Source organism: Protopterus annectens, chromosome 14.part0, assembly GCF_019279795.1.
Source record: "Protopterus annectens isolate FY-2018-M chromosome 14.part0, PAN1.0, whole genome shotgun sequence".
Taxonomy (NCBI): Eukaryota; Metazoa; Chordata; order Ceratodontiformes; family Protopteridae; genus Protopterus; species Protopterus annectens.
Genome location: NC_056748.1, coordinates 1,038,203,275 through 1,038,218,565, shown reverse-complemented (window position 1 = coordinate 1,038,218,565; position 15,291 = coordinate 1,038,203,275). Strand labels below are relative to the sequence as shown.

The following is a 15,291-nucleotide window of genomic DNA, read 5'->3' as shown; positions in this document are numbered from 1 at the left end:
TGGCCTCGACAAGTTTGGTTCCCCTTTCTTCGGCCTCACCTAGTATTCCCACTGTGGATTCTGGACCCTCTAACAGATCTGATCACTCACCCCCAAGGGTTGAGTCACCCGAACCTGTCCACTCTCCAGCTGACAGCTTTGTTTCTCCACTTTCGCTAGTCGGCAGGCAGGTTAACCTCTCTTCACTTGTTCGAGACATCATTCTGGCCTCTCACAAACCATCCACCTGAAGACTATATCAAGATAAATGGAAAAGGTTTTCCATTTGGTCCAAGGATAACATGCTAGACCCGTTTTTGGCTCCAGTTACTGCAGTGCTTTAATATTTGAGTACATCTAGTGGCAATTTTCCACTTCCGCAATGGTATAGATGGCACCCCTCTTATTTCGTTATGCCTTTGTAAGGCTTTCCTCAAAGGGACCTCTCATCTCAGGCCTCCTCGCAGACAGCCCGTAGTTCCATGAGACCTCACTTTAGTCCTCCATTCTTTGACTCAAAAGCCCTTTGAGCCTGCGGCTGTATGTGACCTAATGTTGTTGTCTTGGAAATCTTTGTTCCTGGTAGCCATTACCTCTGCCAGAAGAGTCCCGCAGCTGCAGGCATTGTGTATCAAGAGGCCCTACCTGGTCTTTCATAAAGACAAAGTGTCACTTCGAACGAACCCATCCTTTCTTCCCAAAAGTTGTTTCTGAATTCTCTATTAACCAGTCCATTGATCTACTAGTGTTCTTTCCGAATTTTGCCAATAGATGAGAGTATTGCCTTCACACCTTAGACGTATGTAGACAATTAAGGTTTTACCTAGACAGGACCAAACCTGTCTGTAAATCTGAACAGCTTTTCATCTTCTTCTCGGGACCCAAAATGGGAGAGGCTGTTTCCAAGGTTACATTATCAAAATGGCTAAGGGACTGCATACATGTCATTTATTCCCACCATAGTGAATCCATGCCCAAAGTTAAAGCCCATTCTAGTAGATCTATGGCAACTTCATTAGCATTCCATTCCAGGGCATCCATGGGATGACACCTGCACAGCAGCTACTTGGGCTAAGCCTCATACCTTTATCCATCATTACAAATTGGACCTGGTCTCCAGAGGGAGAGCTGCCTTCGGCTCAATGGTACTCAGGAATGTCCTTCCATAAGGGCCACCCATGATCCTCAAGGTAGCTTGGGATTCTGTCCCATCAGTGATGAATGGAAAGAAGATGAACAACATCAGATAAAGAAGTTATGTTGTACCAAAATGTTCCATCTGTGTTGTTCATCTTTTTTCATTCATCACTTCCCCCTCCAAAGGCTCCTGGGGGATGCTTTGGGTCTAAGTGCTGCACTAGGGTACTTACATAGAAGTGGCCTCAGCTTTGCTTCCTTTCTTAGCAAACTCGATCTGAGGTAATAGGGAGAAGGGCATTCTGGGTAGAGACTTAGCTCGAGAGATGTTTTGGCTGGCGAGAGCTTGGTAATAGGCCGACTCAGTTCCGGGGGCTCGGCACCGAACCCCATCAGTGATGATGAAAGAAGATGAACAACACAAATGGAACATTATGGTAACACATAACTTTTTTTTGTATCCTGACAAAGAAGGATCTCTCACCTACTTCATCTTGCCTTGCTCTAGTAAGTAACCAGGGAATAATAATTCTTTAGATCTGTCAGGAAAGTATAGTGAGATTAGGTAAGTGTTGTTTTTCTATAACTACATGAGCCTGTCCATCTGTATTATTTTTAATATTTACTGTGACTGAAAGTCTTGTGTTTACTGTAAATAGGTATTTAGTATTTTCATGTTATTTATCAATCTGATGTTGTTCATCTTCTTTCCATTCATCACTGATGGGTTAGGTTCCGAGCCCTTGGAACCAAGTCGGCCCATTACCAAGCTTGCGCTAGCCAAAAAACTCTCGAGCTTATCTTCTACCCAGAATGCCCTTCTCCCCGTTACCTCAGATCTCGTTTGCTGCGTAGTCATAAAGCCGCATTTTAGCCGAGCCTCTCAGCTAAGTGAAAACTTTTTTGATATTTTGTGTGAAAAACTCGTTGAAATTTCTTCCTTTATTGACAGTTAGTCTTTCTTGTGTTAAATTACAGCTAGATCTTGTTATTTTTTCTTCCTCTCTACCCGTTGGTACACTTTCAAATACCATTGTTGGTACGGCCCTCTTTCCTTACCCTTGTGGTATTTCTCCAATACCATAGTTGGTGTTTCTATTTTCCTTCCTAACCTGTTAGTGCCTTTCAATAGTAAGTTTCTGTTATATGCATATCTATAATACTGTGTGATTTTGAACTCTGTCTGAATTGCTAAAACAGACTTGTTTCACTTTTGTTTTTGAAGTGCTAGCCTGTTGTGTCTCTCTTTCAAGATGTCGGATAAGAAGGGTACTTTGGGGTCTCAGCATTGTACTTCGTGTAATGCCAAGTTACCTAATAGTAACTCTCACGATTGTGTGTATTGTTTGGGGGTGCCCCATCTTTTGGTAAAACCTCCCTGTGGCATTTGTCAAAGTTTCAGTCAACGCACTCTGAATGAGTGCAAGAATAAATTGATACTGAAAGGGTTACTTAAGTCTCCCTTTTCAGAGGCCATTTCTGCAATGTAGGTCTGAACCCCTCCTACTAAAGACAAAAAGAGGTCCCACTCAGTTCATTCTTCACCCTCGGGTGATCAGGGTAAGCCTGTGAAACTAAAAGCATAAAGCGGCCTCGTTGGCACTGTCTTTGTCGGCTCCGAGCACTTCGAAACTTATAATATCGGCACCAGCTTCGACTCCAGTTCTGCCTTCGGCACCAGTGATAGACCTCACCACGCCTGCTATAACTTCGGCACCTGTGATCACCCCACCTCAGTGCACGCTTTTGGTGCCTACCTCTGATATGACATTGGAACTCCTCGCTTTGGCTCAGAGTGCCCCTTAGATACCGAGTGTTGTTTGGACTAAACTGGACTTGATCCCTTTAATCTCAGTCTCAAAACTTGAGACATCAGTGCCGGCAGACCTTGCCCTACGGACCCGATACTCTCCATCCGTAGATCTGTTCCTGAGTCATATGTATAGCCCATTCATTGATCGACTGGACTCCCCATCTGGACTACCACTAGATCCACCAGGAGCCTGTCAGAACTCGATGTGGTGCGCCTTGTGAACCAACTGTTGGCAACCTGAGTGATACCCACACCTACTAAGACCTATCCGGCTACAGGACTTGGGTCCGTTTCTCAACGGACTCCATTTTACTCTCAACCTTCAACCAGTCCTGTTCTGAAGCTTTCTGCTCCGACGTCCTTCTCGGAACCCACCACTTCACCTATAGTAGACCGCTCTCAGGCTCTGGGTTTGCCCCTTTGGTCATTGGTTCCTGCAGAGCTGCACCTTCCTCAATCTCGGGATTGTGGGGCACGCTCCTCTGCTCGGGGCATGGTTCCGTTGTCTGTGCTGGTTGTGTCGTCTGCACCGATCCTGCTTGAGGCTCCATCTGCAGTGGCAGGTTCATCGGAGCGGGGTGTGACCCCGGTCCCAAGGTTGTCTTTCTCAGTTCCGGGCTCCTATCCCTCTTCAGATGGACCTGCTTTATGTGTGATGGAGTGGGTTCTTGCTTCTGGAAGCACTTCATTGATGTCGGAACCCCATTTCTCGCCCCCTGAGCTACAGCTGCTACAGACCACCTCCCCGGGTCACCAGACAGAGAAGCTGCAGGACACCCCTGTTTAGGATACCCACTCTTTTGAGTCCTCTTCAGAGGCTCCCACTGAGGAGCCCCCTCAAAAGAGATCATGCAAGAGGAAGCACATAGGCTTGCCCGAGGAATCTTTGATGGAAGACACAGATTACGATGATGGTGAAGGGACCCCACGGTCACCTCCTGATGATGTCTCCTTTGGAGATATGCTTGAAATGCTGAAACCGCGAGATGACTGGAAGCCCTCCAACCCTTTATCTGAGGAGTCCGTGTTCCTGCAGGCTTTTCGTGTCTGGCCTTCTACCTTTTGGGTGACCCCTCCTGCTGATGAGCTCGTCCAGCTCATTGTGCAGCGCGCTTGGAAGAACCCCGATTCCTTTGAGGTGATCACTCTGAGACCTGACAAAATTCTTTCCACGCCCGAGGAGAACCCGCAATGGTCCAGAGGGTTACCAGTCGATGCTGTGGTGGTGGCGACGGCTATGAAAAAGGACTTGGCTTAGGGGAGTCCTGCTTCTCCACCTGCCCAACAGAGAGTCCCGGGTGGTGGACAGACCTGGGAAGTGAGTTTATGCATCAGCGACCTTTACCATATGGTCTCTGAACTACTTGGCACATTTTACAATGCTCTAGAGGGACTTGATGTCCGAACTCTCTGGAACACTCGCAGGACAGGTGTCTGACGAGGTAAGGAACAAAGTTGCCTCGCAGCTTGCAACCCTGGAATTGATTTCCAACTCATCCATCAGGTTGCTATCACATGCAACTGAAGGGGCGGCTAGAGCGGCGGGTTCAGGCATTGTCATGAGACATCATGCCTGGATACGCATTTGTGACCTTGCGGATCCCTTCGAGTCTTCTTTTTTGAATGCTCCCATCGAAGCATTGTCCCTTTTTGGCTCCAAGGTGAATGATATGCTAGCGAGGTGCAAGCAAGATTGCAAGACCCTGTCTGCCATAGGTCTATGGTTTTCCTACCCTCAACGTTCCTTTTCCAGGAATCAGAGGAGTGGAAAATGTGGCACAAAAAAATCTCAGGTCTTTTCCGTGCCACACGTGGTGATGATACCCCCAGGGTCAGAGGGGATAACAATTCCAGAAGATGCCCATACAGGGGCAGAGGAGGTCCTCGTAACCAGGGCTCCAAGGTTTCCTTCTCTGGACAGCCTTACCAGCGCTCCTGAAGAGCAGCTGGATTGCTTACCTCTAGAAGCAGTCAGGAGTCGTTTTTCTCTGCACCACGCTGCCTGGCACTCTATTGCCACCAATCATTGGTTGCAGAGTATAATAATCAGAGATTACACCATTCCCCTTTCTTGTCCACCAACACTTCCAAAAAAGCTTCCCGACATTCCACCCAGTCAAAGGGCAGTCAGCTTCAGAAATAATAAAGCTGTCTCAAAAAAGAGTCATCCAACCAGTCCCACCAGACCAATGTGGATCTGGATTCTACTCAAGATTCTTTTTGGTGCCAAAAAAGACAGGGGACTGGAGACCCATTCTGGATCTCAGCAGCTTGAACAAGTCTGTCACCCAAACCAAATTCCAGATTGTCATGGTTCAGTCCATTCTCCCTTTTTTAAGGGAAGGCGATTGGATGTGCTCGATAGATCTTAGGGATGCATATTACCACATCAGAATGGACAAATGCTCCAGGAGTCTGCTTCGCTTACGACTGGGAGCCAGTCACTATCAGTTTTGTGCCCTGCCATTCGGTCTCTCTGCAGCACCCAGAGTGTTCACAAAGTGCAAAGCAGTGGTCACAGCTCATTTGAGACTACAAGGATTCTGAGAGTTTCCATATTTGGAAGACTAGCTCCTCACCGCCCCCACCAGACGTCTGCTGGTAACAGCCCTGCATTACACCCTCTCTCTGGCAAAAACTTTGGGTATAACAGTACACTGGGAGAAATCAAACCTTACACCTACGCAGCAGATAGAATTCATTGGAGCAATGTTCAACACTCGGTCCTGTGTAGTGTCGCTCCCAACCCACAGACTCCAGCAACTGAGGTTCCAGTTCCAGGTGATACTCTGTCAAACAAAAGTTTCAGCAAGGGAGGTTCTTCAGGCCCTAGGATCCATGGCAGCTTCAATCCCAATTGTGCCCCTTGCGAAGCTGCACATGCAAATTCTGCAATGGCTGCTTTTATCACAGTGGTTCCCAAACTACCACCCTCTCAGTTCCCAGATTTATATAACCAACTCCTGCAAGCAGGACCTTCTTTAGTGGATGAGGCCAGATGCAGAACTTTAGAGTCGCTCATTCCAGTCTCCTCAGCCCAAGGCCATTGTCACCGTGGATGCTTCCCTGATCGGGGGGGGGGGCATTTCCAGGGAAAGATAGTCCAAGGCACATAGTCCATCCTAGAGGCCAACCTGCATATCAATGTTCTAGAACTGAGAGCGGTGCTGTTAGTGTTGCAGGCATTTCACCCAGTTCTTCCTTCTGGGACGATTGCAGTTCAGTCAGACAATATGTCAGTGGTGTGGTATATCAACAAGCAAGGAGGAACCAAGTCCTACCCCCTGTGTCAAGAGGCCATGAGAATCTGGCAGTGGGCAATAGCTTCCGACTGCTTTCTGATAGCAATGCATATCCCTGGGAGCTCCAACGTAATTGCGGACAAACTGAGCAGATGCATCCTCCTGCCTCATGAGTGGTCCCCTCAATCCCGAGGTGGCAATAGACATCTTCAGTCATTGGGGCCAGCCTTGTTGCAATCTTTTTGCCTCCCCATCGAACAACAAGTGCCGTAGCTATTTTGCCCTGTCCCCCCTGGAGGGGGAGTCCCAGAGGGACACTCTGATCCACGATTGGCCCACGGGACTTCTTTATGCTTACCCCCCCCCCCATCGCACTTATCCCACAGTTCTTAAAGAAAGCTCTTCGGTTGAGATGCAAGGTGATCCTCATAGCTCCGTTCTGGACTCAACAAGTTTGGTTTCCCTTCCTCTGACCTCACCTAGTATACCTGCCATGGATTCTTGACCCTCTTCCAAATCTGATTACTCACCGCCAAGGGTTGAGCCACCCGAATCTGTCCAGTCTCAAGCTAACGGCTTGGTTTCTCCAATTCTGTTAGTTGCCAGGCAAGCTGATCTCACCTGTTCGGGACATCATTCTGGACTTTCATAAACCATCCACCAGAAGACTATATCAGGATAAATGGAAAAGGTTCTCCACCTGGACTAAGGATAACATGCTAGACCCGTATTCGGCTCCAGTGACTGCAGTGCTGCAATACCTGGCTAAGTTTTTTGATAATGGAGCCCCTGTCTCTACCATACGAGTACACCTGGGTGCAATTTCTAATTTCCACAATGGTCTAGATGGCACCCCTGTCATCTCCTTACATCTATGTAAAGCCTTTCTCAAGGGAACTTCTCACATCAAGCTTCCTGTCAGACAGCCTGTGGAACCATAGAATTTCACTTTAGTCCTTCAGTCTTTGACTCAAACCACCTTTGAACCTGAAGCGAAGTGTGACCTAAAGTTCTTGTCCTGGAAATCTTTGTTGTTAGTAGCCATCACGTCAGCCAGACGGGTCTCGGAGCTGCAGGCATTGTGAATCAAGAGGCCCTATCTGGTCTTCCATAAAGACAGAGTATCACTCCAGATATAGAGGACCCCCCCCCCCCCGGACTGACTGTGTTCCCTATGTGCTTTTAAGGGAAATTATGCTTTACGAAGAGTGCTGTATCTGGAAATACTGGGTGTATCCATTTTTGTTCCATGTGAACGTCCCTCTCCACTGTCAGTGGTGGAAATTCTGGCCCCTTGATTACTGGCCCAGAGTGGGGACGTCACAGATAAAGATCAGCCCGGGGTCTGCCTTTCAAACTGCAGATATTGCAACATGAGCTGCACACAGATAGATCAGATGATGCATGGGGAGCATAGACTGGCAACTTGGAGTTCAGAGACAATTGCCAACAGGTCTAAGATCAGTCTGAAGGAAGTGTGGGCACTTATACAAGCCTTGCAGATCATCTCCTATTCTTGGAAACTAGGCCCCTTAAGAATGTTCACAGACAGTGCAACAGTCATATGGTACATAAACAAGTAGGGGGCACCAGATCTTACCACCTTTGCAGCTTGGCTTTTTTGGCATGGGTGCAGGTCACAAAAGCAAACTTTTCTCTTTAACTGATTACATCCGAGTGACACCTACAGGTGCATCTGCATTTAACTCCTACTGACGCCTGTAGGCGTCAAGTATTGCTTGAGAATATATTTGCATCAGTAATTCTAAAACCATGCTATGTACAAGGTTTTAAAAGATTTCATCTTAAAGCTTACACAATGCCAAACTGAACTGCATTAGTATTTGACCTCTGTCTAGTGCAGGTAAAGAGATATTGTTTTTTCAGGATATTAATTTATGTAGCTATAATTTTCATTTTTTTCTAAATATCTCAACAGTCAAGTACCACAGACAGAACTCCTTAGCCTCGTATGAAAGTTGTCAGCTAGATGAATAAAATGCTGCTAACAGTATTTGTATAACTTAAGTGGTTGCTGAGGTATTGTAAGTTGTTTACAAAATATTGCAAATGTAATAGTTACTGTGACTTATAAAATTCAGTTTAAGACCTAGAACCTAAAGAATACTACCACTATAAAAGTAGTTTGTGCTGAAGGGTATGCCATTTATACCTCTTTCATAACCCCTATGGTTCCAGAGATATGACCATTTATTTTAAATGTGAGGACATAATTTGTTTCTGTCAAAAGGCTTAGGCTCTGCCCATTGGAAGTTACAGTGCAAATGTTTTGAGTTATTTTCATTCCTGGTAGACTTTCTAAGTAGGTCAGGGGAAGATCCCCATGAATGGATGCTGAACATAGTCCACAAATGGGGTGCTCCATAGATAGATCTATTTGCCTCCATTGACAGTAAATAATTTCTGCTCTTTGGCACAAGGACTTACTGTACTCAAGCTTGGCAATAAAAGCAATGCCCTTTCCTTGGAAAGGGAGGATGTTCTTCATGTTTCACTGTTGCAGTCATCACATTTGGGTTATCCCTGCCAGGGTAGCCCTCAGCCAGCCCGAATACCAGAGGCGTAGTATTTCTGCTTCGGTTGCTGTCGCTTCAGGACTGATGTTAGGTCATCAGTAGTATAAAGTAAGGCAGCCAACGCCATTACATCAGTCCTTCTTGCCGCGGATCCCGAAGCAGAAGCAGTTTGCACGAGTGGCGGTCGGCTGCTACCTGAGTTTTGTCTTCCGAATTGAAGCTGATGTCTTCTAAAGCTAAGTACCCCGTTGAGGATCTTTTTTTCTTGCACTAAGCGATCTCAGAAAAAGTTAACAATTGTCTTGCCTGTGGAAAGCAAATACAACACCGAGATTTTCATTCTTACTGCGTCACTTGTTTAGGCCCAGACCACGACGTTCCCCACTGTCGCTTTTGTGCTTTGTTCAACACCAGAACTATACATCGTCGGGCCCTTATTGTAGCTAGATATTTTCGCTTACAGTCCTCGAATTCCCATATGGCTTCGGTAAGCCATCCGACAGCAGATCTTCTGAAAAAACGTAAAGATAAAGACAGAAACAGGCCACACAGGTCCAAACCTACCGACGACGCTTCCGTTAAGCTAGTCGTCAGTTCTCTGGTCCTCAGTGAGGCACTTTCGCAGCCCCTGATGCCCGCTTCTATGGATTCTCAGGCCGCTACCGAGACACTTTCGGAGTCTGGTATGCCACAAAACTCTTCTTCAACTAAAGAACCTGCAATTATCTCTTCCTTGGATGGGTCTGGAGCCGCTGAGCAGGCACCGGCTTCCAGGGAAGTACTTCACACTACCAATTCTCAACCCAAACCGACGACTTCTTTCGGGTCTACCGTTTTTTTGAAAACTACCGAGTTTCTAAGGCCTAGGGTACAAACCACACCCAAGAAACCAACGACCCAATCTCAGGCACCTGCTTCCTTGCCTCAGTCTCAAATGCTTAAAATGGCCGAAGACCTTATCATGCTGATCAGGGGAACCCAAGCTACCCCTTCCAAAAGAAAACGAGATCTGTCCCCAGAAGTTTTGTCTGAACAGGAGTCTGATGACTCTGATGCATCTAAATATGAAGACCTGAAACCCTTCTCTGCTTATGAGGATTCTGATGCAGAGGACTCCATTCCTTCAGCCCCCCCCCCCCAAGGACTTTTCCTTTGGAGAAACACTTCATACCTTAAGGGAGCATTTCCAATGGGAATGTCAGGACTACCCTCAGTCTAAAAAGAGACTCAGGGAATTCTTAGATCTTCCACAGCACAGACCCCTGGCCATTCCCCCAGTCCTGGATGTTGTGGAGGATGTTTTCCTGGAATCCAGTGTGACTCCTGACACCCTCCCTCCCTGGCTCACACAAATTTATTTTTCAAAAATCCTACTGCTGACCCTCAGGTCCTCAAGGGCCTAAAGGAATTAAAGCAACCTCTGCTGAGAATCCCACCCCCTCAGATAGGGATTCCCGAGCACTAGACAGATGGGGAAAGAATGTATACACCTCTGCTACTCTTGCTATCACAGCACTAAATTTCCAGTTCCATATGCTAAACTTTCAGCAACATACCCTGAAACTCCTCAAACAAAAAGTGTCTTCCTTTTCTGCTTGTGCAGAATCTAAAGAGTTACAAGAGTTAATGCATTCTGCAAGTCAAGTAACTAAACACACCTTGCACTGTAAGTTTGATGCCCTAGAAGCTTCTTGCAGGGCGGCAGTCACCGGTTCTGTCCTTAGAAGGCATACATGGCTTAAGGAACAGCCCTTGCCAGACAATGTTAAATCTAAATTGTTGGATGCACCCTTGCATAAAGACAACTTATTTGGCACTAAGGCAGAAGAGGTCTTAAAAAAGATGGTAGAAAAAGCTAAATCTATGCAGACAGTTAAGGATTTCTTACAGGTTCAGTAGGCATTGCCCCTTCAAGCACTAGTCCTTTCTTGGTCCCAGCAGGTCAGTTCAGCCCAGACTCTGTGGAAGCAGACCTCCCAGACAGCAGCCACAGGGAATGCAGAGATCCAAACAGTGGAATTCCTCCACTTCAAAAACAGGGAGTTCTGAGCCACCCCCTCATGGTAAGAACTCACAATGACTCTCCTTCCCCACCCCCTCCCTCTGCCCACCTTCACTTACCCTTTGGAGGAAAACTCTCCTTTCACACAAGTACCTGGGTCACCATTACAAACGACCACTGGGTCCTCAACAGTGTCCCAGGGATACAAATTTTCTATCCACACCCTTCCAACTCCAGAAGAGTTCCAGGATCTACTTCCAAACCAGTGGGCAGAGGCGCAAAAGCATGTCCTTTCCCTGCTTTCTATGAGGGCAATAGAGCACGTTCCTGCAGAACAGAAAGGGCAAGGTTTCTACTCCACACTTTTTCTGGTACCCAGAAAAGAGGGCACCTGGCACCTCATCCTCTGTCTGTCCATTCTAAATACCTTCCTGGTGATACAAAAATTCAAAATGCTCACCCTCGAGCAGCTGCTACCCATGCTGTCCAAGGATGCTTGGCTAGCCACCCTGGACCTAAGAGGCCTACCTCCACATTCCTATCAGGGAATCATGCAGGAAATATCTATGTTTCAGGGCAGGATCTCTGCATTTTCAGTTCTCTACACTTCCTTTTGGCTTATCTACTGCTCCCAGAGTTTTCACAAAATGTCTGGCTCCGACCATTGCCTTTTGCAGACAAAGGAATATCCAAATTTACCCATACTTAGACGACTGCCTAATTCAGGCAGACAGCCAGGAAAAGCTGCTCAACCACCTGGCCTTTATAAAATCCCTACTGACCTCCCTATGATAGACAATCAACGAAAAGAAATCCAAACAAGTACCCACCCAAATGATTATATTCCTGGGAGCAAGCCTGGGCACAGCATTCCAGATGGCATTCCTTACACCAGAGAAGCAAACTTACTTGACAGCCGACTTCTCTCAAAAGAAAAACTTAGTTAAGGGTCAGATGGTGAGGCTGTCCAGAATTATTAGCAATGGTGAAGCATTTAATTTGGAGATGGAAAAACTATCTAAGATGTTTTTGGACAGGGGTTATCCAAATGACTTAGTTTTTAATGTTAAGAAAGAGATTAATGTTAAAAGACATTCATTATACAGACCCATTATTATATTTGGTGTCAGTAACACAATCGAAGATAAAAAAGCTAAGTCTAGACACGACACCTTTATATTACCTTATAATGAAACATCTCCTGAAATTGCGAGCATTATTCATGAAATTTGGAATAGTGTTATTAGTAACAATGAAGAAGTATCGGAAGTGGTGGGCACATATCCTAAGATCACATATAGTAGAGGTAGAAATCTGAAAGATATGTTTGAAACTAGTACCAATGGTGACAATTTCAAAAGGTCAAGAATGAGTAAATGTGGAGCATGTCAGTTTTGCAAATACATTAACGATGGCCCTTACGTTGCTATAACGAATTTTAGAAAAACAATCAAATGTCCGGGCCACGGTAATTGTAATTCAACTATGGTGGTTTATGTTGCTACTTGCTCCACATGTCAAGCTTTCTATGTTGGCAAAACAATTAGAAAGCTCAGAGTACGTATAGCAGAACACGTCAGAGATATTAAAAAACACAAAAATACCAGTGCCTTATACAATCATAGCGTCAAATGTGCAAATTTTAAGAGATTTCTATTCTTTATTTTTGACAGAACTCCACATAATGTACAGAAGGGAGATGACGAAAAAGTCATTTTGGAAGCCAAGGAATGCCTTTGGCAACTTAGGCTTAATGCCTGTATGCTGCCAGGCATCAATGATTCTGTTTCTATTTCTAGTGTACTTAAATTAAAATCATATTTTATTTAAGTATGATTTAAATATTTGTAATATTATAAATTTTGATCTATGACCATTTTTTAACTTTTTAACGATTGATTATTACTGGAAAAACATGTTATTGAAGAATGGACTTATACACATATATTTATATATTTATTTATTCATTTATTTATTTCATTATAAATAAATTAAATACAAGTATAATTTATTCAAGATATTACTGATGTAGATGGATCGTGGAAGTATTACCTAATGGTCAAGGTGTTTGCCTTACAAACACAAGGTGCAGGGTTGATGGCTCACAAGGGCAGTTAGCTTAGTACTAACCTATGAACCTATGAACCTATGAACTACTTATTTCACAATTCATAATTCACAATACATATTTAATAATTTATATTTTTAGTATATGTATATGAATTTTATATTTTAAATATGTGTACAATATGTGTAGAACCTGTGAGATCTATATCTTGTGAGATCAACAGCATGTTATAATTTCGCCTTTTATGTCTGCTGTTTTACGCTTTTATCTGTTAAACTTTTTTATCTGTCAAACAATTTTCATCTGTTAAATATTGGCAAACACTGTTAACTTTGATTAATCTTTATTTATATTTAGTGTTTATCAAATAATTACTAGAAAATGAAAGTTATGTTTTATTTAAGGTTTACAGTATTGGACACACGTTTTGGGACTCCGAAATATCTTAGTGTTTTTACACTGTTTCTCTAGATGTTTCTTTTATACTGTTTCTCCAGTGTCTTTACTAGTAATTATGTTATTATACAATTACATCATTAACCAATTAATTAATTCATTCATTTAATTCCAACTATATAAAGGATGGCTTTTTAGTGAAGAATTTGTACTCTGAAGATGCCCTATACGATTGTGGGTGAAAGCGCTTAGTACGGAGGACTGTTGTCGCATTATTGTATTTTTTATTTTTATTTCATTAAAAAGTGGAACCAACAAACCAGTTTTCTAACGGGTTATTGAGTGACTTGTCAGACTTCTCTCAGCAAGCCACCAGACCCAAGTTATATGCAAGGAAAATCCTGCAAGCTCTAGGGTTCATGGCATCTTGCATTCTACTTATTCCATATGCCAGACTGCATATGAGGAAACTCTTATACCCATGATACCTTGCCTCAGAAAAGATTTTCTTTGGTGGGCAACAGCATGCTGCCACAACAAGGGACTACCTTTCTCACCCCCCCTGCTGCCCAGACCCTCACCACAGATGCATTAGACTATGCCTGGGGTGCACACCTGGATGGCAGGTGCATACAGGGCCAATGGAGCCCACAGCAAATCCATCTGCACATCAACCAAAATGAGATGATAGCTGTCCAGCATGCCTTGAAAGCTTTCAGACCCCTTCTCTCCCCAGGGGCTCTCCTGATCAAAACAGACAACACCACTGTGATGTGGTATATCAAGAAGCAGGGAAGGACTCACTCCTACCCTCTATGCAGGCTGGCCATGACCCTTTGGCACACAGCCACTGCCATGCAACTTCATCTGTTAGCACAATTCCTGCCAGGTTCTCTAAACTCTCTGGCAGATCACTTAAGCAGAAATCTTCTTGACCCACATGAGTGGCAGCTAGACAAAAGAACCTTCACCCTAATAACTCAGAAATGGGGCACCCCAAAGGTCGACCTCTTTGCCTCTCACACCACCCATCAGCTCAGCAAGTTCTGCACCACGGAGCATCTCTGCATGGCTTGGAATGTGGATGCCCTGTCCTTCCCCTGGGTCAGTTTATCGGACTATGACTTTCCTCCACTTCCTCTCATCCCCAGGGTACTGCTCAAAATAAGGGAGGAAAAACCAAGGACAATTCTTATTGCTTCAGGCTGGCCTCGCCAGCACTGGTACCCACTGCTGCGCTGCCTGTCCCCACTGCCACCATGTCATCTCACTCAGACCCCAACCCTTCTGACCCAGAGGGAAGGAGAATTCATGCATCCCCAATTGCATACCCTCAATTCAGCAGCTTGGCTTATTCCATAACCACCAATCAATCTGACAACCTCAGTAAACAGGTTATAGATTTTATATGTGAGGCCAGACGCACTAGCACTAGAAAGTGTTCTGCTGACAAATGGAAAAGGTTCTGCATCTGGGTTCAGACTAAGGGAGCCGATAAGGCACAGCCCTCCCTCCCTCTCATCCTGGATTACTTAGCTGGCCTGCTACACAGTGGTCTCTCTTTTTTGCCCTATTAAAATGCATGCCTCTGCTATCTCTGTTCATTTCCCCACTGAGCAGCACCTTTTCTCACACCCTCTGATCAAACAATTCCTAAGAGGGTCTAGCAACTTGAGGCCACCCAGAAGAGCACCAACCCTAGCTTGGGACCTTAACTTTGTGTTGGAAAAGCTCACCCTGCCCCCCTTCGAACCAGCATCTTCAGCAGAGCTAAAACTTCTCTCCTGGAAGACCGCTTTCCTTCTGGCCTTCACTTCAGCCAGAAGGGTCTCCAAGCTGCAAGCACTCATGACTGTGGAGCCCTTCATCATCTTCCATGGTGACAGGGTTTCCTCAGGACTAACCCATCCATCATACCCAAAGTGGTGTCCAGTGTGGCTCTCAACCAATCCATTAATTTGCCCACCTTTTTCCGTAACCCACAGTACAAGGGGAAAAGGATCCTGCACTCTCTAGATGTGCACAGACAGCTCAGATTCTATCTAGAGAGGACTAAATCCTTCAGAAAGTCCGATCAGTTGCTGGTTAGCTTTGCCTTTGCTGCAGGGGCAGAGGGC

The 15,291-nt window shown here is 45.2% G+C and overlaps 1 protein-coding gene across 2 annotated transcripts in view; it reads left to right on the top strand.

The window, feature by feature from the left end:
- Nucleotides 1-15,291, top strand: part of ZMYM3 (zinc finger MYM-type containing 3) — a 3,891,108-nt gene that overhangs the window by 3,275,600 nt on the left and 600,217 nt on the right. The window lies entirely within an intron of this gene.